At 40.3% G+C, this 26,079-nt stretch overlaps 1 protein-coding gene across 7 annotated transcripts in view; it reads left to right on the top strand.

Annotated features, from left to right (window-relative positions):
* ATXN1 (ataxin 1) overlaps nucleotides 1–26,079 on the top strand; it is a 396,430-nt gene that overhangs the window by 79,981 nt on the left and 290,370 nt on the right. For 6 of the 7 annotated variants that reach the window (XM_036868327.1, XM_036868325.1, XM_036868326.1 and 3 more), the window contains one exon: nucleotides 17,745–17,866. The gene's annotated coding sequence lies outside the window, so the exon portion shown is untranslated. Of the gene's footprint in view, nucleotides 1–2,225; nucleotides 2,320–17,744; nucleotides 17,867–26,079 lie in introns of those variants that run through there. The other variant, XM_036868331.1, reaches the window with a different exon arrangement.

The raw sequence follows: 26,079 nt of genomic DNA, 5'->3' as shown, positions 1-26,079 counted from the left end.
AAAAATCCTAGTATACAGGGTTAAAAAAAATTGTTTTTTAGTGTAATTAACTCGACCATTCTAATACTGTTTAGACATTTAAAGAAAATACATCAAAAATAAGTTTGTGATAAAGCATTGTTATAGTAAAATCTTCACATGTTCGATCCTAGTCCTAGGACGGATTTGCCTAGAAGCTGCACTGCACTATGAATAAACACATTTTGTGACTTTTGATCTTACGTATTGCAAAATAATCTCCAGGTAGTATATAAAAAATTTTCCCCCCAATATTTTTTTTTCCCCATAGCTAGCCATCTGTGAAAAAGCTACTAGAAACCACTCCAGACCTAATGATGAGAGGGTATAGAGGGAAAATAAGCCAAGAGCTGAGAAATAATTTCATCTCAAATGTTATAATCAAACATCTCAAATATTATATGACTTTTAAAAATAAGTGTTGTGGGCTAGGCGTTATGTGACTCCCTGTCTTCTTACCTAGGTGGGGTTTTCAAATAGCGCTTATTCTGGGGAGGGGGATTTAAAAATAGAAGACTCCTTCCCCCAGTCCGCATATAAAACCTGTGTTCCAACTTGGAGCCCTTCACTTGCCAAGTTCATCGCTTGTCATCTCCCAGGGCTCATCCACAGTCTCCTGATTCACGCCTTATTATTTGTTTACAGGTTTGTCTCCTGGACTAAGGTTGGGGAGCTTTTTTAGGACAAGGGCAAACTCCTGTTCCTTTGTACATTTCCCGTGGTGCTTTACTACCTGTGGCCACTCAGACATTATTCATTGATTTAAAAAAAAATTGTTAGCTAATAAGTGAAAATAAAATAAAAGAGCCAAATGAGTTAAAAGCTCAGATCTGAAAAGTTAACAAAATCGTGTAGGGGGTACAGCAAACATGGGATAAAATGAACATGCTATGCTAGATCTTGTGGTGGAATAGAAGAAAATCAGTGATTGATGCTGGTGTAAAACTTGTCTTTGTCAGCTGAACATTCCAGAGTAGAGGCCAGTGTTGTAGTTAAATCTGTTCCAGAGAGGTTTCCAACCAAAAAGAATCATACTGAAATTCTTTGGTCATCATGAGCCATCCACAACAGAAAATATAATTTGTGAGTTGGGAATTAGGGTAGGAAACCCAAGTTTATATCCTTTTTTATAAGAAAAAAATATCCATTCTGCCGCTTGTACTGCTTTCTTCTTTTATGGCTCTGGCACACTCCTTGCCATTGTTTATTATTATTTGTTATTATTGATTGTTTTATTATCCCACCACTACATGGAGAGTGCAAGGACCATATTTTATTCATACATGTCCTTGGGGCCTAGCACAAAGTAGGCGCTCAGCAAATGCTGAATGTAGAAATAAGATGTTTCAATTTCCCTAGCAGCAAAAAAGATATATAAAACCAGTGCTAAGACTAACAAGAGTTGGTTTCACATGCTGGTAATTGTGGGTTTAGAAATAAGGAGCTACTTTATACATTATTTTTATAAAAGTGTGTTGTAAACCTGAGTAACTTTCAAAGTAAAAATTACAGTTATGAGGTATTAAATCTGGCAGGGACTAAAATCCTGTAACTCAGTCCTTTTAAGAGCATTGCCCTGCTCTTCTCCACAAGCCAGATAAAAGTGGTGAGGATAGGTTAGTAAATAGTCTTTTAGAAATCTTAGCTTGTATGTATTTTCACCAGATTGCAAACTCACCCAGCCTTCCTACTTTAGTTCCAAAGGTGGTGTCACTGCCAGCCTGATGAGGGTAGCTAGGTTGGAGACACAGTCTCCGTGCTGTTACCTGTCTTGATGTTTTCATTCATAATGCAATACTTTGGAATTTGGTATTTGGGAGACAATATGTAATGGTGTCCAAGTTTCTTTCCTCCCCACCCCACCCTGTCATCGTCTTCCCTGGCAGTGCCCTGCACCCAATTTTATTTAATTAATTAATGTATTTATTTATTTAATTTTTAATTAAAATTTAAAAATTTTTATATTATAGTTGGTTAACAACATTGTGTTAGTTTCAGGTGTACAGCAAAATGATTCAGTTATACATATGCATGTACCTATTCTTCTTCTAATTCTTTTCCCATTTAAGTTATTACAGAGTATTGAGCAGAGTTCTCTGGACTATACAGTAGGTCCTTGTTGGTTATCTGTTTTAAATATAGCAGTGTGTACATGTCAATCCCAAACTCCCATAGCATAGAAGATTCATCTTCACCTCCCCCTGAAAACTCTTTCCTTTCCCTTTCCCCCTTCAGGTGTCATAAACGCTTGAATTGCAAATCTTCAAAACAAATTGAAAACGTGTAGCACCTTCCAAAAAGGTAAAAGAGAAAATTTGAGTCTGTGGCTGGCAGTGTTGACTGCCAAAAGGCCAGTATCGTTACCTCAAATGAGGAGAATCCACAAGGAGCATGGTGTTTGGTTCAGGACCTTGGCCCTTAGTTCTTCAGGGTAATGTGATATTATTTTCGGACTTTATAAGAATATTGTTCCCTTGGAGAAAGGCCATTGAGAGAAAAATGTAAAATTCTAAAGTCTTAGAATTAATTAATATGGCAATAGTTATGGAGGGTTAACGTACAGAGCTTGCAGTTAAGTTGATCTGTTAAAATGCTACTGGTTATTTGTAGGTACCAAGGATCTATATGCTAATATTCCCTGGAAGAGCATTCTGTAAAGTCACCAATCTCTGCAATTCGGATCCCCACCTCCATCTAGACTAGACTGATGGTGATCCTATGAATTTAATATCCAATCTTCGAAGCTGTATATTTTTGTTTAAGATTTCAGTAAGAATAGGAGCTGTGTTTTCCATTTACGGTTTTGCTATTTTGAAATTGATGTGGAAAGTCTGAGCGGAGTTAAGAACTACATAAGACAGGATCTTTTAACATCTTGGTTTAAGTCATTTTCTTAGAGAGAACTTGTTGAGGAAATTCTCTATTTCTCTAGTGGACTGATATTCTTTTTCTGAGATGGTGGCTATTTCCTGGGATCTGATTCCCAAACATCTGTTCTGTCATCAGAGTCAAGCTAAGTCAGTCATCTGCATATTTGATTTACACTGTGTTAAACCTTGTGATTGAAAGGATTTTTATTAATCGTGCCGAGGTAATAAATTGCAGAGAGCTTTAGAGAGTTCTTTTTAACAGTGAAATGGCAAGCATTGGCCTTTATAGCGGCGGAATGGATTGTGAGCTCATTGGCAGGCTTGGGTTGTGGGTCATTGTGGACCGGCCATGTTTCCATGGCCTTTGGCCGGGAGTAAGTGTAGTGGGGCCATTAAAAGAGGCCTGTGGTTGAGTTTTGACTTAGCGCTGCTTTACAGTGCCAAACAGACTGAATTCATGGGAAACTTTAGTTTGAATGAGACTAGCTGCCATGTAAGTGAAATATATGCACATGCTGGAGGCTTCCCCTTGCATGGGAGAAACTGATGGAGAGGAGGAGAGAGCACAGAGCACCAGCTAAACTGACATATGCCTTAGACCAGTGGGTATCAGCCTGGGACCATTTTCAGCCCCCAGGGGACACTTGGCAGGGTCTGGAGACATGTTTGATTGTCATAACTGGGAGGGGGGGTAGTTTCTGCTGGCGTCTAGTGGACAGAGGCCCAGGCTGCTGCTGAGTGTCCTACAATGCATAGAACAGTGCCCACAACAAAAGAATTCTCTGGCCCTAAATGTCAATAGTGCTGGAGTTGAGAAACCCTGACTTAGAGCCTCTCCTTTTTGTAATTTCCAAGGTGATAAGCCAGGCTGTCTTGGTGGAAGGTGAGTAGATAGGCCGCGGGTCTGAGTGGGAAGAGCAGGATAAGGAGAGAGATGGTAAGAGAAGTGGCAGTGTTGTTGGAAACTCTTTGGGCCATATCTCATTTGTCTGCAAATGAACGTTTGGGATTCTGTCTTTTTACCTGTTTGGGAAGGCTGAAAAGGATGTGGGCCACTGTACTGTGGCCTTTGTGTTAGAGGTAATCCGAGTGTTTATTTCCTTTTCTTCAAAGAACCTGTATGAGTTTTCTAGGGCTGCTGTAACAAATGACCACAAACTTGGGGACTTAAAACAACACAGATTTATTATCTCCTAGTTCTATAGGTCAGGCATCCAACCCAGGTCTCACGAGGCTGAAATCAAGGTGTCAGCAGGGCTCCAGGGAGAATCCACATCCTTGCCTTTTCTAGTTCCTAGAGGCGCTTGTGGGCCCTCCCTCCCTTCTCAAAGCCAGCAACAGTGCTTCTCCCTGTCCCTTTCCCCTGCAGTCACCTCTCCCTTGACTCACTTCTGCCAGCCTTTTCTACTCTTAAGGACCCTTTGGTTACATTGGGCCCCCCTGTATAATCCAGGAGACCCTCCTCGTCTCAAGGTTCTTAATTGAATCACTTCCGTGAAATCCCTTTTTCCGTGGAAGGTAACATTCACAGGTTGTAGGGATTAGGATGGGGACATCTTTGGGGGTGGGGGGTGCATTATTCTGCCTACACAGAACCCAAAGCATCTACCAGTGCCACTTTTGCTGACTCGAGCTAGACATTGAGAAAGAAGGTTTATAAAAATGGTTTGAAATAATCCTCTTTTCAGGGGTATAATTTCAGTGTTTTAGAAGCAATTTTTCTTTCATTTGGTGTGGTGTGACTACACTCCACTGGAAGGCATTTGGAGAATGTTGAAAGTAATTATTTAAAGTGGCAAAGATACATTCCAATAGAAGAGAAACCAAGAGGGAAACAGGCAGCGGAGGAAACTCCAGACAAAGGGTTTGAAAACTTGAATGTGCAGCTAATACTCACTCGGGGGTAAGGGGCGGACTTGTTGAAAATTCAGATTCCTGGGCCCTAAGAGCCTGGCTAAGTGGGTTAGGGGTGGGGCCCCGGGGACTGTATTTTTAATGTGCACTCTCCTGTGATACATTTAACATAAAAGCTTCTTGGATCACACTTTGAGAAACGAAATGTAAATAACTATTTTAAAACAAATATATATCTTAATAATTTAGTGTAAAATGAAACTATTGCATAGTACTGATATTGAAAGAATAAATAAGTATGTTAAGTATATGAAATTCTTGACATTCTTGTCATTTCAGTTACATTTGTGGGAATGAGATTTGTTTCTGGCATATTCGAATCCTTATTGTATCAAGCCATATTTATATTCAAAGTATATAATGATTTTGACCCTTGATTGTTCTTGTTAAGACTGTCATCTTCTCTGTGTGATTAATTGTTGTGTTGATATAAGTATGATTTTGGCTTACTAATGTTCGAGAACTAATGACTCGGGAATTCACTGACTCCATCCTATATGTAATAGTTGTATATCTATCCTATATATACTAGTTTGCATCTGCTCATCCCAAACTCCCAATCCTCCCCTCCCCCACCCCACCCCCTTGGCAACCACAGTCTGTTCTCTATGCCTGTGAGTCTGTTTCTGTTTTGTAGATATGTTCATTTGTGTTATATATTAGACTCCACGTATAAGTGATATCATATGGTATTTGTCTTTCTCTTTCTGACTTGCTTTGCTTAGCATGATAATCTCTAGGTCCATGCATGTTGCTGCAAATGGCATTATTTTGTTCTTTTTTATGGATGAGTAATATTCCATTGTATATATATATCACATCTTTAGCCATTCATCTGTTGATGGACATTTAGGTTGTTTCCATGTCTTGGCTATTGTAAATAGTGCTGCTATAAGTATAGGAGTGCATGTAACATTTATGAAATTCTTAACAGAATAGTTGCTCAATAAATGCTAACTCTAGCAACAAATTGATTAGAAGCTTTTTCTAGGACTTTCCATTTTAGGAGAAGAAACTTAAGAGTTCAGAATTCCTATCCATTCAGTCCTTAAGGCCCACCTTTGCTATGGCGTCTTCCCTGATACCTCTCCTACATAAAGTGATTTCCTTTCTGAAGTTCCATGGCTCTCCTCTTATTCTCTCACTTTATTGCAAAGAGGTTGTGCCATTTGTGTACATACTTCTCTTCCCAGACGGAGACTAATCTTCCCAAGGGCATGATCCATCGTATCAAATACTTTATACTCCAGACAAGCACCTGGCAGAATTTCTTTCCAAAGCACATATTTAATGCATATGTTGGTGAATTGACTACGATTTAGACAATCTATGGCATCACCTTACAATTTGTCAGGTATCGTCTCTCACTTGTTTAGAAATTGAAAACGTGGCGATGACTTCTGTAAAATCAAATTTGAGAATAGGATTTGCTAAGCTTTGTATGTGAATGATGTCACAATCTCAAAAATTAGCTAGAGTAAGTCTATTTTAATGAAGATGGTTTGTTATCTAGATGACATATTCCACATGTAACATCCAAATGAACTGTAGCATTGAGCCGTTGGCATGTGATTTTGGTGAGCAGAAGCAGTTATTATACATCACTTGGTAAAATTCATATTCATATCTTGTCAGTTTACAGTGAGCCAGAGATTGAAAATAACATTTGTTTCTGTTTTAGTAACTGCTTTAAAAAATATCTCAAATCACTTTATTTTCTTTAGTTTGACTGCTAGTAGTGTTTTTAATATGTGGCCTTTCAAGAAGTAATGAAATGCATCAATGCAACTTGGCAATGCATAACAGGACATCCTTCTAGGATTATTTTTAATGATTAAAAGTCAAGTTGAATTTTTTTTTAAAGACCCAAAATACAGATGAGCCAAGTAAACCCAGAAAGAAATATGTGAATGAAATGTTGGTTCTTGGCCCTTTGCGTATTCTCCACATCTATTTTCTCCAGATCCCTTCTTTCTTGCCCATTCACAACAAAAGGGGAAGGGTGGTGGGAATCTCAGAGTATGTTCTATTGATGTATTTTTTTGCATTCCCCTTTCTCTTCACTGATAGTTTGAAGAGTACTGTAGTTGTCCATGGTTTGAGGGGGTACAGCCATTAGATCTGTGTTTTCTAGAGGCAGCTTTTGTGGCAGTCTGGAAAGTTGACTGGAGGACCATGAGAGCAGTTGGAAATCTTGGTGGGCGGGCAGGAGGGGTGGGTGAGAGCAGAGGAAGCAATGCTGGAGGGACAGAAGGGGAAGGATTCAAGTAGTGTAACCAGGAAGTAGAATGGTTAGAACTTGGTACAGCTCACTTGAGGAATCAGGGGGAAGGCAGAGGTATGGATGCTGGTGTTCCTAGTTTGGGCAACTCAGTGATGTCGGGGTACTAGGAATAGGCTTAATGGATCCATGAAAGTGATGGGCCCCCAGACTCTCTCCTATCACCCAACATTGCTTGCCTGCTTTTCTTGATGACCCTTTAGCTTACCTCTTCTTGGTTGGGGACCATGGCTAATGGCATCTTCAGCTTCCCTTGGGTGGTCTGGGGTATTGGGTGCTTAGAAGTGAGAACAGGTGGATGTGGGCACCACTGATGTAAATGTGGAGGTGAAAGAGCAGTATTAATCTAGAGCTGTCCTAGTGTCTAGTTTGAAAGGCAGGACAAAAATGTTTGCCAAACTAAGAATACTCACTTCAGATTTCAATGGAAGAAGTTTGGTATTTACCAGGTATGAACGTTAGCCCTTCACTAAGTAATGCCTGATTCAGAGAACTTTCTTTTGTGGTACAGCACACTGAAGGGGTTCTACCAAGATAGAAAAAAGAGAACGGTGCTTCCTAAACTATAGTCACTTAAATGTTGCCATAAGTAAATATTTTAAATATACGAAAATGGCAACATCAGGAAATATGACTAAGAAGTCAAGATGTGACACACCCTTTTGCCCGCACCTTTGTAGCTGTTGAAAATTTCCACCAAGAATGATATATGCAAAGAAGGTTAAGGTCAGGCTGTGAAGTTTCAGAGGGAGGCCAACATTTTCATGGCCTTTAATTTTACAAAATTAAAATCTAGTGATGGAGCTTACAAATGGGAATCCAGTATTCCAGTATTTAAGTTAGGTAATCTGTCATCGTAATTAGATAAGAGCAGTTACGGTGGCTTTCCTTTCTTAACTTCTGTACAGAAGTTTGGCATGGCAACAAAACAAAACAAAACAAAACAGGTCTGCTCCTAACCACGTTGCTTGCAAATACATAAGCCTTGAACTTATTTGGTTTGTCTGAGAGAAAGAGGAGTTTGGGAGGAGAATGAAATATCTCATGAGTTGGACATAGTTTTGAAGGACTTTTGTTCTTATCACTTGATATTAGATTGTGTCATTTTATACAAAGTTATGTAGCATAATTTTAAAGAGTACAATGCCAAGAGAATGAGCTGGATTCTTCTGTATCGTGTCGTCTTTGATCCACAGACTTTTTAATATTAAAATGAATATTTTAATATTCATAAAAAGCTCCATGGCAGTTTGTGGCACTCATATTGAAAACAGAGATATACAGCACACTTCAGTGAGGCATGGGACTACCAGGTAGGGTGTCATTAAGAATGGCTGAGCATTTAGAAAGCACAAGACACAATCAGTGGTTTTCTAGGTTGTACCCCAAATCCATCCTTTTTAATTTTTTTTAATTTTTTTTTTTTTTGCCAAGGGTTAGTATATACTGTCTTACTTTCTTCTAAAATCAATTCACATTAGGATGGAATGTCACAGATAAACTGGCATGGAGCTTCTCAGTGAATGCCATTGATTGTACTGTACTATAGACTATTATTCTCTTTCAACATATCTAAAACTTCTGGTTGAATGACACTGCTAATTTGTTTAATTGTGGGACTGAAGAGAAATATGTTTAAAAATAAAATTGACATAAAAATACATCCTTATGTTCTTCAGTGTTCATCCAAGTGAAGAAAAACAGGAGCAAACATAATATTTTGTGTTCAGCGATGTGGGAAGTGTTGTAGGAGATTCTCCAGAAGGTCTCGAGAACACTCACTCACCAGCTCCCATTAGTTGTTAAAGATGAGACTCACACAGATGAAGCCATGTCACCCACAGTCAGCGAGTGCACAGGAGACCTGTATTGATGGGGGTCCCTCCCAGAGGCACTTTGAGGAAAGGAAGAGCTGGACTAGTTCTGGGAGGAGAGATGTCTTGAGCTGGGCCTTGGAAAATGATTAAGACTAACCTAGGAAGGTATTCAGTATGTTCTGAATGATTCTGGGTTAGCAGAAGAAAGGCCATTGATGTGAGAGAAATAATGGGCAGAGACGTATAGTGACCCGAGGGAACTAAGGGTTTAGAAAGCATTTGAAAAGGATAATCCTACCTCCCTTGCCTTACTTGGCTGCCTTAGAGATGACAGGCATTTCATTGCCCGTGTTTAATAAATGTGCTTTCAGAGGAATGGAGAGGGAATATGAGCTGAGTGTATCTTGGGTTTTGTTTACAGAATGTCATTAGCAGTGCTCCATCCTCATGACCTTTTAAGCGTCAAAAGATTGGACTTGACATCATCTTGCATATGTGGCTTTTGAGTGAGACTTCATTTTCCATGGATGATCCTTCTGCTTTGGGAGGCAGAAGAATCTTGCTCCTTTGTACATTTATCAGGGTGGGCTCTGAGCCGATTCATCGAGCACCTGTTCGCTTTGCAACAGGAAACGGATGAGAGTGATGCATGATTTGGGGGATAACTGCCAGAGGAAGAATCTGGATTACTGAAGTTCAGTAAACGGTTAATTGGAAATGAAGCAGCATAGTGAGGGCTTAAGAGAGACAGACCCTTTGGTGTCAGACAGATAGAAGTTGAAGTCCTGAATCTGTCACTTAGTTGTTTAGCCCTTCGAATACGTTATTTAGCCCCATTCAACTTCATTTCTTCGTTTATTAAAAATAGGAAAGTGTCAGCCATCTAGGACGGTTGTAAGGTTTAAAGAGATAATTTGAAAGCTAAACACTGAAATATTAGCTATTGTTATTATTACATGTGTACATTGACACCCAAAGATAACCAGTGTTGTACAGTAGTTCTTTTTAGTTGTTAAAGAGATAATGGTTCATCACTACATAGTTACTTCATTAACTGATTTCATGAAACAGGCCTTTCTGAATCCCTTTCAGGGTACTTTAAAAAGTTCATTGTCTTCAGTTAAGACAAATCCTTCCTAGATTATTAAGGCCTAGGTTGGAAGAAAGTGTTTGCCAAAGAAGTCTAAAATGTACACCTTTCACAGATTCCTACCTGGGAGAATCCAAGTAACCAAATCTTTTCTTCACTGCTGATCCTGTCCTATGTATCCCTTCATGGTTTCTGTCATGGCCGTGGCCAGCCTGGGTTAATAGGCCTTGTTGAGGCTCACAGAAGCCAAGGGCAGGAAGGAAACGAAGTTCTGTGCTTTTCTGCTGGGAGGGATCTGCAGAGCTTAGATGGTCACCTTAGTCAGCAGTTCTCACTTTGAGAACCTCCAAGACCTTTTTGGGTGGGCAAGAGGGAGGACACCTACAAGGTCAAAACTATTTTTATAGTAGTACTGGGTATTCATTTCTGTTCTCTCACAAGTGTATGGTGGGGCTTTTCAGACACTGCGTGTTGTGTGACGATGTTGTATAATGAACATGGGTCGAAAATCTGCGTTAAGTCAGTGGTCACTTCCAGTGACCAGTGTTTGATGTGACAAAATCATGCATGGGAGAAGATCCATCCAGAATGCAAGTCAAACCAATGAATTTTAATAGAACAGAGCACAGAGAGTTCATTGATAAGTTTCAGATTCTGCTTTGCTACCACCCTTTAAGAAACTAGCCCTTGTCGAGTTTTGGTGTAGCATGAAAGAAGAATTTCCACCATTAGCTGAAAATGAAGCCCAGCTTTTCTCCCTGTGCTGCAGCCAAACAACATATCGCAGCAAATTGAATTCAGAGGCACATTTGAGAATTTAACTGTTTTCTGTTAAGTCAGACATTAAAGAGATGTGCAGAAACGTAAATCAGTGCCACTCTTCTCATTAACTTTTTGTTCTGAAAAAAATATGGTTATTTTGCTATTTTATGTAACATGCAATGGGTATATTGTTACTTAAGCTAAATGAATTAATACATATTTTCAAATTCAGTTTTCATTTCTAATATAACTATCATTAAATGTAATCTATGTAATTGAAAGGGCTTTGGGGTCCTCAGTGCATTTTAGGAGTGTAAAGGGGACTTTGGGACTAAAAACTTAGAGAACCACTGGCGTAGTGTATTGTTCACCAGGGTGTATACTGGTCAGTGCATGTCTACGGATCGCTTATTTCTTCTGGAAAAAGGTATTCTGTGTTCAAATGTATATTGAGCCAAGCTGCATGCTTTCTCCCCTCTTAGAGATTTACCATACATATTAATACACCAAAGTCCCTCAAAGGTGTTTCCCAAATTTATTCCAACCTTTTTTTCTCCTTTTTATTTTTAGGGTAACATAATGCTCCACAATGGCATCTATTAGCCCATTAAACCACACTGGCTAATATATGATATATGTTACCTTCTCCCCATTTTTCAAAAATAAAAAGCAATTTTTATCAGGTACTTTCCTTGAAATTCATACTTTATTTAGAGGAAGGCCCATGGAAATTTACCACCTCATGTGATTGCCTCTCTTTTCCTCTCTTTTTAAAAAGAAAACTACTCATACTTTGTTGTATTGTACTATTTTGCTTATAATCTTTGAAGCTGTTTTTAACTTCTGTTTCCAAACTCATATGTTTTAAAACTCTATTTTAAACATTTTTCTGTGTTAATTAGGACACATCTGTTCCTTGTGTCCTAAGACAAAGTAATCTCATCCGCATACAAATTGTCCAAATTGCACGTTAAGTCCCAGCAGCCTAGCTGTGGAACTATTACTACTGTTTGGTATTTTTAAATGGCAAAGGATACCTTTGGTGATGCACCACATGCCTTTATAAAACACAGTCAGTTTTTGTAACAGAAAGATTTGTAAATGGCAGTGGGTTTTGTATTTTTTTTTTTATGACTCTTCCTTTCCAGTTCTTTGGCTTCCATTGGTTTGGGGCACAATCCTAACAGTTAAAACAAAAGAAAAATATTCCACAGTGTGGTTGGGGAACATGTTGCTGGCTGCTACTTGATGGGCGTTTCCCTCCTAAAATATAAGAATGATGGATTAACCAGCAACAGCCCTTTCCGACGACAGTGCCATTCTAAATTTGCATTGAAGCAGACGTGCAGAGATCATTTCTTTCTCTTTCTGTATTTCACATGTCTGTGTCAGGGCAAGAATGGAAAAGTCTTAATTTGTTATAATAATTAAAGGGACAACAGCCTTTGTATTTTATACAGTTCAAGAGCTTTTGTTTTTTTATATTCCGGTCTTGCCAGTTCCTACTTAAAAACTTAATATTGTTGGCATCCTTAGTGACTTTCTGTTGTGAACTGAAAATTGATTTTCCCTTATTATTTAAAAAATTCAAGCAGAATTTACTGTGACTGTCTTATTCAGTATCTTGTTTGTTTCCCTACCACTTAGTAGTTTGAGGGAGAACTCTTTACACGTGCAAAAGAACCACATTCAGTCTATAGGAATATATTAGAGCGTTAGCAAACTGTGCTGGAAATGCTTTGATAATTAAATCAGCCAGGTTAACCAGACTGAAATTAACCAGACTGAGGTTACTCTTCACACAACAAGAGGCTGCTTTTCCGTCTTCTTTGACAGTTGAGTATGGATTGTAGTGTATTTGGGATATCAAAAATTGAAGAATTGTAAAACTATGGGGCAGCTTAAGAAATGTGGTAAAAATGCATATGGGCCATTGATTGTATGAACTATGTTGTGTTAGCACTTTTTGCAGTAGAAAGTCAAATATCAGGTATGCACATTCAAAGTAGGAGAATAGGTTATTCTAGAAGGGTCTTTTTAAAAAAAATTTTTTATACATCTTTATTGGAGTATAATTGCTTTACAATGGTGTGTTAGTTTCTGCTTTATAACAAAGTGAATCAGCTATACATATACATATATCCCCATATCCCCTCCCTCTTGCGTCTCCCTCCCACCCTCCCTATCCCACCCCTCTAGGTGGTCACAAAGCACCGAGCTGATCTCCCTGTGCTATGCGGCTGCTTCCCATTAGCTATCTGTTGTACTCTAGACGGGTCTTGACGTGCGGTCATTAAGAGCTGAAGCGCTGGAGTCAGATGATCTGAGTTTGTTTCTTACCTCCATCCCATACGTGTGGTGTTGGGCAAGTGATGTAACTTCTGTGTGACTCAGTTTCTCCAGCTGTAAAAAGTCATCTAAAATTTCTAGACAGTGCCTTGCACATCGTAACTGTATTAGTTATCTATTGCTATGTAACAAATTACCCTAAAACTTGGTGACTTAAAACAGCAAATACTTACGATCTCACCTTTCCATGAGTAAGAATCAGGGCACCTCTTAGATGGGCATCTCTGGCTCAAGGCCTTTCGTGAGGTTACCGTCAAGCCGTTAGCCCAGGCTACAGTCTCATCTGAAGGATGGGGGCAGGATGTGTGCACTTGGGATCTGCTTCCAAGTTCACTTACACAGATGGCAGCAGGCCACGTGGGCCCCTGCGCAGGATGGCCTCACAGTCTGGCAGTTGTCTTCCCCCAGAGTGAGTGATCCAGGAGAGAATGCGAGAGGTCACGATGGAAGCCATAGTCTTTTTGGAGCATTTCATCTTGGAAATGATGTTCCATTACCTCTGCCCCACTCTGTTTGCTAGAAGCACTCAATCCAGTCCATACTCATGGGGAGAGGATTATACAAGGGCATGAATATCAAGAGGTAGGATCACAGGGAACCATCTTGGAGGCTGCCTATAACAGTAACTCATGCTTTCACTTGTATCTTCTATCCACATGTCGGTGAATTCCAGTGTATCCATCCACGGGTCTACCTGATACCTCACAAGGATGTCTAATAGGCATCTTAAGCTTAATATGGAAAAATGGGCCTCCCCAACACCTGCTTTTCCCAGTTTTTTCCATCTTGGTGAATGGCAGCTCCATTCTTAGAGATGATTGGGTCAAAAATTTGGAAAGGTCCTTTACTCTTTTCTTTCTCTTATACCATGTGTCAACTTGACCTTCAAAATAAATCCAGAATCTCACCAGTTCTCATAACCTCCTCCCCCAGTATCACCACGTTGGTCCATGTATTGTCTCACCTGAATTTTTGCAGTAGCCTAAGTGGGCTCTGTTTTCAACCTTGTCCCATTATAATCTGTTCTTCACACAACAGACAGAAAGATCCCTTAAAACATAAGGCAGGGCTTCCCTGGTGGCGCAGTGGTTGAGAATCTGCCTGCAAATGCAGGGGACACGGGTTCGAGCCCTGGTCTGGGAAGATCCCACATGCCGCGGAGCAACTAGGCCCGTGAGCCACAACTACTGAGCCTGCGCGTCTGGAGCCTGTGCTCCGCCACAAGAGAGGCCGCGATAATGAGAGGCCCGCGCACCGCGATGAAGAGTGGCCCCCACTTGCCGCAACTAGAGAAAGCCCTAGCACAGAAACGAAGACCCAACACAGCCATAAATAAATAAATAAATAAATAAACCCAAAGTTTAAAAAAACAAAACAAACAAACAAAATAAGGCAGATCATTATCTTGCTCATTCAGGATTCTCTAGTGTCTTCCCATTTTACTTAAAGTAGAAAGCCAAAGTCTTTACAATGGCCTACAAGGCCTTTTGTGGTTATAACATTATTTTTTTGTATCTTATTGTATAAAATGATACAAATATGTATAATAAATGCTGTATAAATGTATGTCTGTGTAAACACATATTAATATGTTTAATTTATCTAGAATTTATTTTCTGAATGGTGTAGGGGAGGGATCTGACTCTTTCCACATGGAAAGCTAACTTGCCCAGCACTATTTATGGATTAGAACACTAATTCCCCACTGAGGGGTTATTCCACCATGAACCCATTACTCTCTTTCTATGCAATCTGTGTCTAATTGTTGGATTTTAGGATAAAAATGAATTTTAATAAATCATATAAGATAAAATTGTGTTTGTAGAGATTTTATTTGATATGGTATACTCAGTTGCATATAAAACCAACTTGAATTATCACTGAGAATTCATTATGGAGAATACTTACTTATGTCCCTTTATTTGATAGATAAGGAACTAATTCTACTTAGGAGATTGTGACTTAAATTTAAAAATCCACTTAGCTGCAAAACTAAGATTAAAAAAAAAAAAATCTCACGGCTTTTAGACCACAGCTTTTGATTTACATTGATATAGTATACTTTGCTGCTGCTTCTGCTTATAACTGTTCAGAAAATTATCACAAAAATACTTATCAAATTTTAAAATCCTGTACGGATACCATCTGGAGTGAAATCCTTGTTTACATAGCCAACTTTTAGTGTTATATCAATGAATGCTCTAGGCCTCTGACATTCTCTTCTCCTTTCTGGACTTTTGGTCTTATCTCTGTTTGTAACTTCAGCTGGCAAACAAGAATGTGCAGGCAAAGGAGATTAAACTCAAGCCAGTTTGTTTGGTGGGCGATTAGCAGCACTGCTGAAAAGTTTGCCGAAGGAGGGAAATATACTGCAGTTCTTGCTTAAAAGGAGGTGTGTAGAATTTTCAGTGGTTTTCTTTTGATAAAAATTGTTTCACGCCTGTTGCACTATGTGTAATTGAGGGTCAGCTATAAATCACAAAATGAATCACTTTCACATTCTTCACATCTACAGAGGTAAGAATGGAGAATCTTGTCACTTAGATGAGTCTTTTTTTTTTTCTCCTCTGCAAATAGTCTAAGCCTTACTCCTCTGGACACCTGTCTTTGGCAGCCAGTAAAGGGCCCTGAGCTAATAACAGAGGCATTCTGCTTCTCCCAGATCAATTGGCTGTACTTGGTGACCAGAATATAGTCCAGAAATAAATTTCTTTCTTTAGGGCAAGAATAAAACAGAAAAAGAGAGAAAGAGTACCATGAGAAAGTATTGTGCTTTTGGTAAACTTTTCAAACCAACACATAACATTACATTCCGTGACATTATGCCCGTTAAGAGTCGGTGGGCATGAGTGATTAAACCCAGAGTCTAGTCAAGGCACAGATTAACTCGCTCTGTGATTTTAAGAGGTTCCTCAGCCTCTCTGGGCCAGCAGCTTTATTTGCAGAAGAATCTTGGACTAGATGACAAAGACATTTCCAATTCTAAAATACCAGGACATAAAGCTGGAAACAAATAAGAGAATTGCAGCAGTTTATTTTTAGTAAAAGAAGATTGATACCAGCCAGTAACTCTCAGTGGGCTGGCTTAAATCCTTCTCTCTCCAAATTCTGTTTTTACCAAAATGGTAAGCTAACGACAGTTTGTCATGCTTTGAACTTCCTGGCTCAGTGTTGATTTGTATCAATATGTTACTGTTACACATTTGAGTGGGAGCTGAGTTACATTTCATGAAAACTGCTCAGAAAACTAATAAAATCGTTAGAACCTCACTTTCGGTGGGTATTGATAGCATCAAGAAAATAAAAAAGCCTTTGCCATTTTCAGGCAGTCGCTCTTCCAGCTAGACTGAAAATATAACGGCCTTACACTCAACTCACTTGTTTAAACATTAACCAAGAGCGGCTTTCTTCTCCTCAAAATCTCTAAGTGCCTACGTGAATTTAACCAGTAATACACAATCCCCCCCAAAAAAAAGTCCTTTTAAAAAACGTTGTGTATTCTATAAAGTAATAGCTTCAGAAGGCTTTCAAGGAATTGATTATTCACACAGCAACCTAGTGAGGCACAGAAAGTATATCCTCTCTCTTACAATTGGGTCATTTGATGATGAGCTCTTTGGCGATTGCCTCGGGACCTTTGGAGATTCATAGAGGGTTTACAGTTACAAGTAGGATGCAGTCACCATAGTTAGAGAACTGGGTGACAACCTTCCAATGGGCTTTCCGAATAGATGCGGAAGAGCTCAGAAAAGGCTCAAAGAGGATGCAAACGTCTTTTGAAGACCGTTTCCAGGCTCTCAAATGGCCATTGTCAAAGAACAAACAGTGGGGTGGATTTGACTAAGCATCAGAAGAGGCTAGAACAACACCCTGTGACAAGTGAGCCTTGGAAGCTCACAGGGCAGAAGAGAACTTTTCAGAGCGACCTTGTCACACACAGTTCTAATGTGTGGGCTTTATCAGCTGCTCTGAGTGGGGGTAAAGAGGCATGCATATTTTACCCATTCATTTCATATTCAGTGTGTAAAGTAAATGCCGCTTTCCAGCTTGGGTGGAGAAGGTATTTATCAAGATATGTCAAGAGTCAGAATGAAAACCCATCAATTACCTATTTGTAGTGCAAAATGGAAAATGTCCTGTCTCTCACACTTTGCCTTTCCTGTTCAATCCTAGTAGCCTTCATTTAAAAATATTACTGTTAGCTCATTCAGTCTGAGTCTTTCATGGGCAGAATTAGATGAATTTTAATTTGAAACATAACTTTCTCCACTTTCTGCCCTCGAGAACTGCACATCAGTATCTCTGTTTTAACGTAATGAATCCTTCTTTATTTACTTATTTCAGTTAGTAAACTTGAAACTTTGCAAGCACATTACCAGTGGTAGATGTCATAAGATGCAGCACCTATCAAGCAGGCGCTTTGTTCTTTTTTCTTCCTCCCTCTCTCCCCATCACCAGTATTTTAGGGCTCCATATGGAGATCAATTGTGCGATAGCTTCATTCTGGTAATTAACATGCTTGTTTGAGGTTATAAAATATACATCTGAGAAAGGCTAGGGATTTCCCCCTGAATATCAACGAATTGCTTGAAGTGGCATTTATTTTTCATTCTGACTTGGTGTTGTGTTTTGTTTTACTGCAGCATTCTGGAGCAAAATGAAAGAGTTTATTTTGAGGCCTCCAAAGTAGTGCTGCTACACACCATGAACAAGAAAGAGAAGACCTCAGCCTGCATGAACGGTCTTGAAATGCGAATGGTCTTGGGTAAGTCATCCGAAGGACTTGGCATTCATTAGCTGTAAATTTCATCCATCATCATTTATTTGGTGTCCCAGGCCATCTTATTCAAGTTCATGGTTATTTCTCTACAACCCAAGCAACAGGATGTTGAGGAAATGTTGACCCAGTGCTGCAGAGCCAAGAGAGCAATGACATTGACTTAGTGTGTTCCTTTCTGAAATTTGCAGAATAGCAGGATTTGAGCAGAATGCATTTGTAGTTAGGAAAGACCAAAAAGAAAAAAAAAAAACTCAAACAGCTAAACAAACAACAAACTTTATCTTCCATATATTCCATTTCAGTGGAGAGCATAAGGGATTAATCATACAAGAGATAGTAGATTCAATCTAGTGGCATGTTTGTTATCCTATAAGTGAAGTATTGGGATGAGCAAGGTGAGAGGCATGGGGAGTTTCCAGATCCTGTTCAACAGGGTCTGTTGAGAACCTTTTAACTAAACATGGTACCCTGAATGACAGTCTTGGTGCCCTAAGTGACAGTCTTGGGGGTGGAATGCAAACGCTCCGAACTATAAATAAACAGTAAATAAATTCCAAACTCTACAGCAAAATAATGTGGACTTCCAAGGAAGTTTCATCAGTCTAGTTCAATGTATTTCTTGGAAACAAGAGACCTCAGATGGAAGCCCAGTTCTGCTCACATATCCTGGTGACCTTGGACAATGTATCCACCCTCTTGAAATGAGTCACCTGTAAAAACACCACTACCTTAATGATGTCCGAGGTTGCTTGCAAATTTAAAATTCCACAGCTCACTCTAGTGAAGTTAATTAAATAATACTACCCTTTGATTCTTGCTCATCTGAATTTATTGTGTGCCCTTGGCAAGTCATCATTCGCAGGGGGCTCCCCGGACCAGCCAGTGTGAAGAAAAGGTGGCAGGCACCTGGGGTCCTCCTTCCTTCTGGCACTGATCTTGTGAGTCAGCCCTTTGGTCAAGCAGGCCTTGCAGTATCTGGTTCATAATTTATTCCCTTGCAGCATTACAGAAAACATGGCGCAGTGTTCTATGAATATAATATTCGAATAAACGAGATAGGTTTCTTTTGAATTATTGTCTTCTGTTTTTCTGTTGGGGATCTCACTTCTTGTTTCTCTGTGCTTGCAGTCACTGTGTTGTGGGTTATCTGCCAGTCCTTTAACCCTGTGGAGCCCCAAACTTTGTTTTACGTTGAACGGAATTTATTATTTCCCTTTCTTACTAAATGTCCCCTTTCTGAAGCAGAGCTGCAAATGACACTTTAAATGATGCTCAGATGTCACTCTTGTTAGCAGCTGGCTGTCTGCCTCAGAGCAGTGCATTATTTGGGTTTCATAACAGCATTTTTTTTCTCTTAACAAATGTTAAATTACGAAGTGCAGGAAACCACATGAATGCGGCAGGATGAAAATGCAAACGGTGTTATCTGGAGATGCCAGTTTTTATGATTCTCCTGGTGACAGTCTCTTCCCTGCAGTCAACATAGGAAGCCTCTCTACCTGTTTGGTGACAGCGTTGTAGCTCCTGTCTCCATCTGCCTTCTTGCCATGTCCTGCTGAATTGGGAGTTTGGGTTAAGACGACTGCATGGGACTGTCTCTTTCTATCAAAGTCCTGCCTGACCACCAAGCCCAGCTCACGTTCACAAAGTCTGCCCTGAATGCTCAGGACTTACTGACTGGCCCCTCCTTATGAGCTCCTATAACAATTAGAGCCTGCATCTTAAAAAAAACAAAAAACAAAACAAACAAAAAAACCAAACTCTATGGCTGTGCATTGCTTTGTGAGTTGCAGGCTTGAGGGCAGGAGTCAGATCATAGCCTAGTGGTTCCCAAAGGTGGTCTAAGCCCCAGCACCTCCCCCATTAGAATCACCTGGACGTGTGTATTAAAGCTGCAGATTTAGCAACCCCAGGCTCGATGAGTCAGAATTTCTGGGGATGCTGAGCCCAAGAAACTCACTACAGATAGCTCTTGCGCACTGAGGTTTGTGAGCAAGTGTCTCAGTGTACTTCTTCATCCTCCTCTTTGCCTCGTTGCCCGCAGCAGAGGGTCCAGATCTGAGCACATAGTAGGTGCCCAGGAAATGTTTGCTTGTTGATCTATGCAGCATCAAACCATGATAGTTGTAATCTCTCTTCAATCTCCTGACCTTTTCGGATATGAAGTCAGCATATTCTCTGAACCCTGAGAAACCCCTTTTTGTCTAAATGTGCGAAGCGTTCCTCTAGGTCAGAGGCTCCTTTGGAAACCTTTTTATGTCTCTATCTCTGTCACCAGTTGACTCTTGACTGTCCCTGGTAATGGCAGTAACCCTAAGGCTAGTAGAGCAGGAATATCAGCTGTGGGAGCTGGGCTTGAGGGAGCCCACGGGACGGGCAAAGGCTCTGAGGATGGGCGCGGTGCTGTGCTAACCTAGATGCTCTATCCTGGGCTCCCAAAGCCACACCTGCTGCCCTTGGCAGTTCGTTTTGAATGGTGTTTCTTTCAGCTGTTAGGGCTAGCAGGTTGTCAGTTTGGGTGGCAGGAGAGCGGTCCCATTGCTGGAAGGGATAAAGTTAAGCTGCAGTGGACACACATCAAAGCACCCACAGTGGCGGCAGCGGATTCAGGATTTGAATCTAATGTTCACAGGTAGCCATGGTGACACTTGGCTGCCTCCTTCCCTCCTCCACTTGCTTGAGCAAGGGCTTGCCTGGGCTTGGATGATCCAGAAGAGATGTACAGCGTGGTGTTTGCTTCTGGTGCAACTCCTGAAGGGCCTTGCTGGAGGATCTCGAACTGGTAGAACGTCTGACAGTTCGAGTTGGAAACCAAACAGAAGAACTCACAGCCAGCCTACGAGGGAACAAGTAGGGGAATCAGGAAATTTATTAGCTGCTAGGATAACCATTACCAAATGCATTAAACCCTTTTTTTGCAGCTTGTTTTGACTCTTGCTTTGCCAGTGTTTCTTAGCAAAGTTGTACCAAAGCTGAATAAAGTGTGTGTTCCCAGGTACATTCAAGCACAGTGACGGGAAAGCATCTTCTTCTCGGTCTCTGTCTAATCTCGACTACGGGAGGTGTGGTTAGCAGAAAGGTATACCAGAGTGGATTGGGATTGGGCTTTTTCTCAGATTCTCAGCTAAGGGAGGAAGAAAAAAACATGGGTTTCCAAAGCAACGTTAAGGGCAAAAGAGGCATTTTAATATGTGCTTCGTGGAGAGCTGACTAGATTTTCATCTGCTTGGCTTCTTCCAGATATAAGTTGTTGATGTAAGTATCTTCGAGCCCTTGTTAAAGGCTTTCAGGTGAAGGAATAACTAGGGAGAAGAAAATTAAAGGCATGAGAAAGCACGTGATTTTCCCAAAATACCAGATGCTGGCATTGCTGTTTGGGAGGTCTTTATTTCCTTTTAAGTAGCCATCCGTGGTTGGAAAAGAGAAAAACTGTTTTTAAAAGAGCATTTGTCTAGTTAGAAACGATGTCACTTGTGTTGTTTACCGTGAGGCAGCCTTGAGAATTGCGGGGTTTCCAAACGGCCACCTGAATCATGGGCCCTGCTTTTGGAAGGCAGATAGAAGAAAAGGGCCAGCCTAGTACCCTCCTTGAATGCCATCGTCGGAAAGCTCTTTAAATGCTTTCTAGCTCAGAGGAGTTAGGTACCCTTCACGTCCCTGAGCCACTGTTCTGTAAAGCAGTACCAAGCATGCCTTCTGTGAAATGTGTTATAACTCACTCTTCTCCTGATACCATCACGGGCTAATAATTACATCAGTCCTTCAGAGCAGCTGTGTGGTTTGGTATAACTGTGAGTGAAACCACACCGGTTCAGGAAATGCAGTGAATTGTCTTCTAATAGACATCATCAAAGCCGATGTTGATTGACTTGGAAGGTACCCTTCCTTGGTGAGAATTTGAGAGCTTCGAAGGGAGGTGTTTGCACTGCCTCAAAAGAAAGTAGAATTAAACGGCCATATTTACACACTGTTGGAGTGAAAACGGAAACTCGCCCGCGTTCATTCCTGCACACGCTCTCCCTGAAGGCATCATCCCCTCGTGGCATCATTACCAGCTCTGCTCGAATGACTCACCTTGCTCTCCCTTCCTCCTCAGAGTTTAAGGTCATTGGCTTCCAACTTCCTCCCCGACTGGCTCCAATTTGAATATTCCAAAGGTGTCTTCAACTTGAGTCTAAACCTGTACTTGTCACTCTCCTGTCTCCCTTTATGGATTCTTTGTTTAGAGAAACAGGATCACCAACCAGCTAGTCACTGATGCTGGTCACCTCCTCCTCTCCCTGTACTTCATCCCTTGACCACATACTGCGGTTTTGCCTCTTAAATCTGATACAGTCTACCCCTTCTCCCCATCTCCTCGCCCTTGTTCTCTTTCAGGCTGTTGGCATCATTTGCCTGGACCACTGCAGCCACTTCCAAAAGAGTATTCTTGTCTTAAATCTTTCCTTTCTGTGTTGCATTCATACTACTATTTTAAGAATTACCTTCTTAAAGAAAGGATCTGATTGAATTATTCCTGAAAAACCCTGACAGTATGCAGAAGTATGGAAGAGTGTTTCTAATACACTATTAAGTGTAAAATTCATAATTCAAAATTGTCTAGACACATTGGTTACAAAGTAATGGTGAAAATGGGTGCCTGTCAACAAAGACTAGGAGTAAATAAAGCAAAAATGAAGATGTTTACAGTATGAGGGCGATTGGTACTTCTTTTTTTAAAAATGATACTCTTGGTGTTTTCCGGAGTAATGAATGAATATGATGAAATGAAAGGAAACATTTAAAGGATTTTGTTAGCTTTTCCTTCCCTTTAAGATAAAATGTGAATTTTGTTGCATAACATTCGCGACCTCCTAGGAACTCATTATCAGCTTAGCGTTTAAATCTCATCTGCCATCCCTCCCATCTCTCCACACAACACTTCCTTCAGTTCTGAACATACTATGTATTTTAATAATCATGCCTTTCTTCATGTTGATTCTTCTGCATGAAATTCTGTTTCTCTACCCAGTGGACTCCTCATTCATTGAGGCCTAATGGAAATGTCCCCTCTTCCTCTACATGTGCTAGAAGTCTTTGTTTCTGTACTGTCTCTGTGGATGGCTCATGAGGGTGGAGATTGGTTTATTTTAAACCTTGTATTCCAAGTCTTAAGCTCATTCCTGCATATAGTATAGCTTAATACATATTTATGGAAGGTGAACAGAAAGGAAAGACTTCATTTATAGATATACAAGCAATCCTTCAGGTGAGATGTAACATTTTTCAGATAAGCTCGGTGCTAATTAGCTTGTTGTAAAAATTATAAAAAGTACATGTTTTTAGTTAAATAATTTTTACAGAAGTCATTGAATTCAGCATCAGACCATTTTCGCTAAACTGCTAGGGTGGATCTTTGGTGTTTGAAAATTCGAACATCAGGGAAGATCACGTCAGCTTCTCAGTAGCCATATTTGTGAAGTTACTAGAAATTGCTTTTTTTAACTGTTTTATGTCATGAAAAATCATATCGGCCAAATCAGAAATCCAAAGAAATAACACATCCAGTGCTGGCAACATCATATGAATATGTGGTATTTTTTTCCTAAGGGACTTTAAAAAGCCAAGACTGGATAACAGGAAGGGATTGATGTAACATTTTCAATTCCGAAAGTCTATTCTACTCTAGAAATACACTTGTTACTATTTTTTCATTTCTAAGAATTCTATTTGGTTAAAATATCAAAGGAGAAAAAAATATCTTGGCTTAAATAAAATGAAAAGTCAACTTCAAAATTAATTTGGCATCCCTGAAAGTTCCTTTTCAAAGGGTGGAGTAGGATGGTTTTTTAGTATCACATGTTAAAAATGCCACTAAAAATCATCATTCGCACTTGTTTGCAAGGAATTCAGAATGGGATTTGATGGGGATGAATGTATGAGGCGTGTTACACATCTTTTTAAAGAATATTTTGTCCTCAGGGTAAGATTGTTTAATACTGTATATTATTTTATAACATTATGTATAATTTTTCCTATTAATGTTAGATGATAGATGATATAATTGCATAAAAGTGCAAGAGGATCTATAGACAAATGGTTAGAACTAATGAGTTATTCAGCAAGATTGAGGTTTGGCAGTTTTTTTGCATGATATTCTTACCCAATTTTCAGTTTTCTTGCCTATAAAATTATGCCAGAAGTTGAGCCATCATTAGATGACCAGATTAAGAAACTGGTCAGTCAACAACATTGAGCACTGACGAGATGTGTTATATACCACATCACTTCTCAGCCTTTCATGTTAGTTGATCCTTGTCTGTTTGCCACAGTGAAGAACATTTGCCAAATGTTCTTCTTTTCCTGTCCTGAGCATTGCATTCATGTAAAAGCCCAACCCTTCGGCTGTCTGGAAGATGTGTCCAGTAATAGACCAGGGCTTGCGTGAATGCATGCAGACTCGCCATTCACTGTTAGTTATTCTCTGGTGCACCGTCCACGGGGCTGCAGCGTTGCCCTGTGACTGCTGCAGTTCATTTACCAGGAGGTACCGACTGTCGAATTGCCCATTTGTGAGAGCCAGTACTCGAAAGCATCCTAAATACCTGGTGACAAAAACTCCAGCAGGCAGTAGACCACTGCAGTTTTCATTACAGCTTCAGGTGCTACCCAGGGTAGTAGGTGCTTATGTTGAACTGCCCTCTGCAGACCATGTATATGGGTCCATATACTGGGTCCATATGGGGTGATACTGTGGCTGTAGTTTCCTGAGGTGGTTTAGCATTGGCAAGCACAGGCAGATGTGTCTGTAAGCTATAGTAGCCTCAATTAGGAAGTCTCTTCCTGAGACTTTAAGGATCTACAGAACAGGATGCCTTGATGGATCTGAAGTTTTAAAATCCAGCCCCGAAAGAACTGATTACAGTCATCAAATTTTTTTTTTAAAGCATTTAACTGTATTACCCACAAATTCATATTTATTTCACACTCCATAAATTAGTTAACAGTGTGTCCATAGACTTTTTTTTCTTTCTTTTTTTGGCTGCACCTTGCAGCTTGTGGGATCCTAGTCCCCGACCAGGGATTGAACCCGCCCCCCCCCCCCCCCGCATTTGAATCACAGAGTCTTAACCACTGGACTGCCAGGGAAGTCTCATAGATTTTTAAAAATAGTACATAATAAATTGCTACAATGCTGTTGGGAAACAATGTAATGCAGTGTAAGAGTGTAGGTTCTTGAGGCAAACTTCCTGGGTTTGCATACACATCTGCCCCTTACTAGCTGTGTAATGTTCAGCAAGTAACTTAACCTCTTGGGTCTTGGTTTATCCATCCATGGAATAGGGAAAATAAAGCAGCATCTTTGAGAGTTGTGAGAACAAAATGAGTTAAGGCACATAAAGCTGTAACAAAATGTTAGCTGTTATTATCATGTCACTTTCATGGTATTCACTTAGAGGGTTCCTGAGTTTGTAATAAAATTTTTCCAGCCTTCTCCTTCCTTCAAACTGAGTTTATGAATTTACGCTCAATTAGGGAAGGGGAAACTGTGCGTGAGCCCAGTTAGGGAAGGTGAGGAAATGCCTTGGGAACACAGAGGAGTGAGAGACTTGGTCTCGTTGGGGGTGGTGAGGACCTGTAGGAGGCGTTTTGGGCTAGACGTGGAAGCGAGGCTAGGGTCCCAAATGTCAGAGGCGGGGAGCGGGGCGTTCCAGACAGGATGGAGAGTGACAGAGGTGAGAAGGGAGGGGCTGTGTGTGCCGGAGGAACCCTGGGGACTGGTTTGGTCCAGTGTAAGGTGTGTGAGGTGGAATAATGAGAGCTTGGGAGGAAAGACATTGATTTAATAATGATGAGGATAATAATAATTAATGTGAATTACTAATTGAATAGCCAGCCACCTCACACCAGCTTCTGAGATTGGTGCTTTACATAAATTAGCTCTGATTGCAATTCACTGCAATGTAGTTATCCCCATTTTACAGATGAACAATTGAATTAATCTCATATAAAGGGTTGGAATTTTTTCTTAATTGGTGGAGAGCCATTGAAGGTTTTGGCACAGAAAAGGGTCGTGATCAGACTTAGCAGTGATTTACTTATCTGCTGTTAGACTCTTAAGTTCCCCGAAATTAAAGACACATCTTACACATCCCTGTGTTCCCCACGAGCAATAATAACACTAGACCTTCAACCTGGTGGATAGTCCGTAAATACTG

This window comes from Balaenoptera musculus, chromosome 11, assembly GCF_009873245.2.
Source record: "Balaenoptera musculus isolate JJ_BM4_2016_0621 chromosome 11, mBalMus1.pri.v3, whole genome shotgun sequence".
In the NCBI taxonomy this organism is placed as follows: domain Eukaryota; kingdom Metazoa; phylum Chordata; class Mammalia; order Artiodactyla; family Balaenopteridae; genus Balaenoptera; species Balaenoptera musculus.
This window is presented reverse-complemented; position numbering and strand designations above follow the sequence as displayed.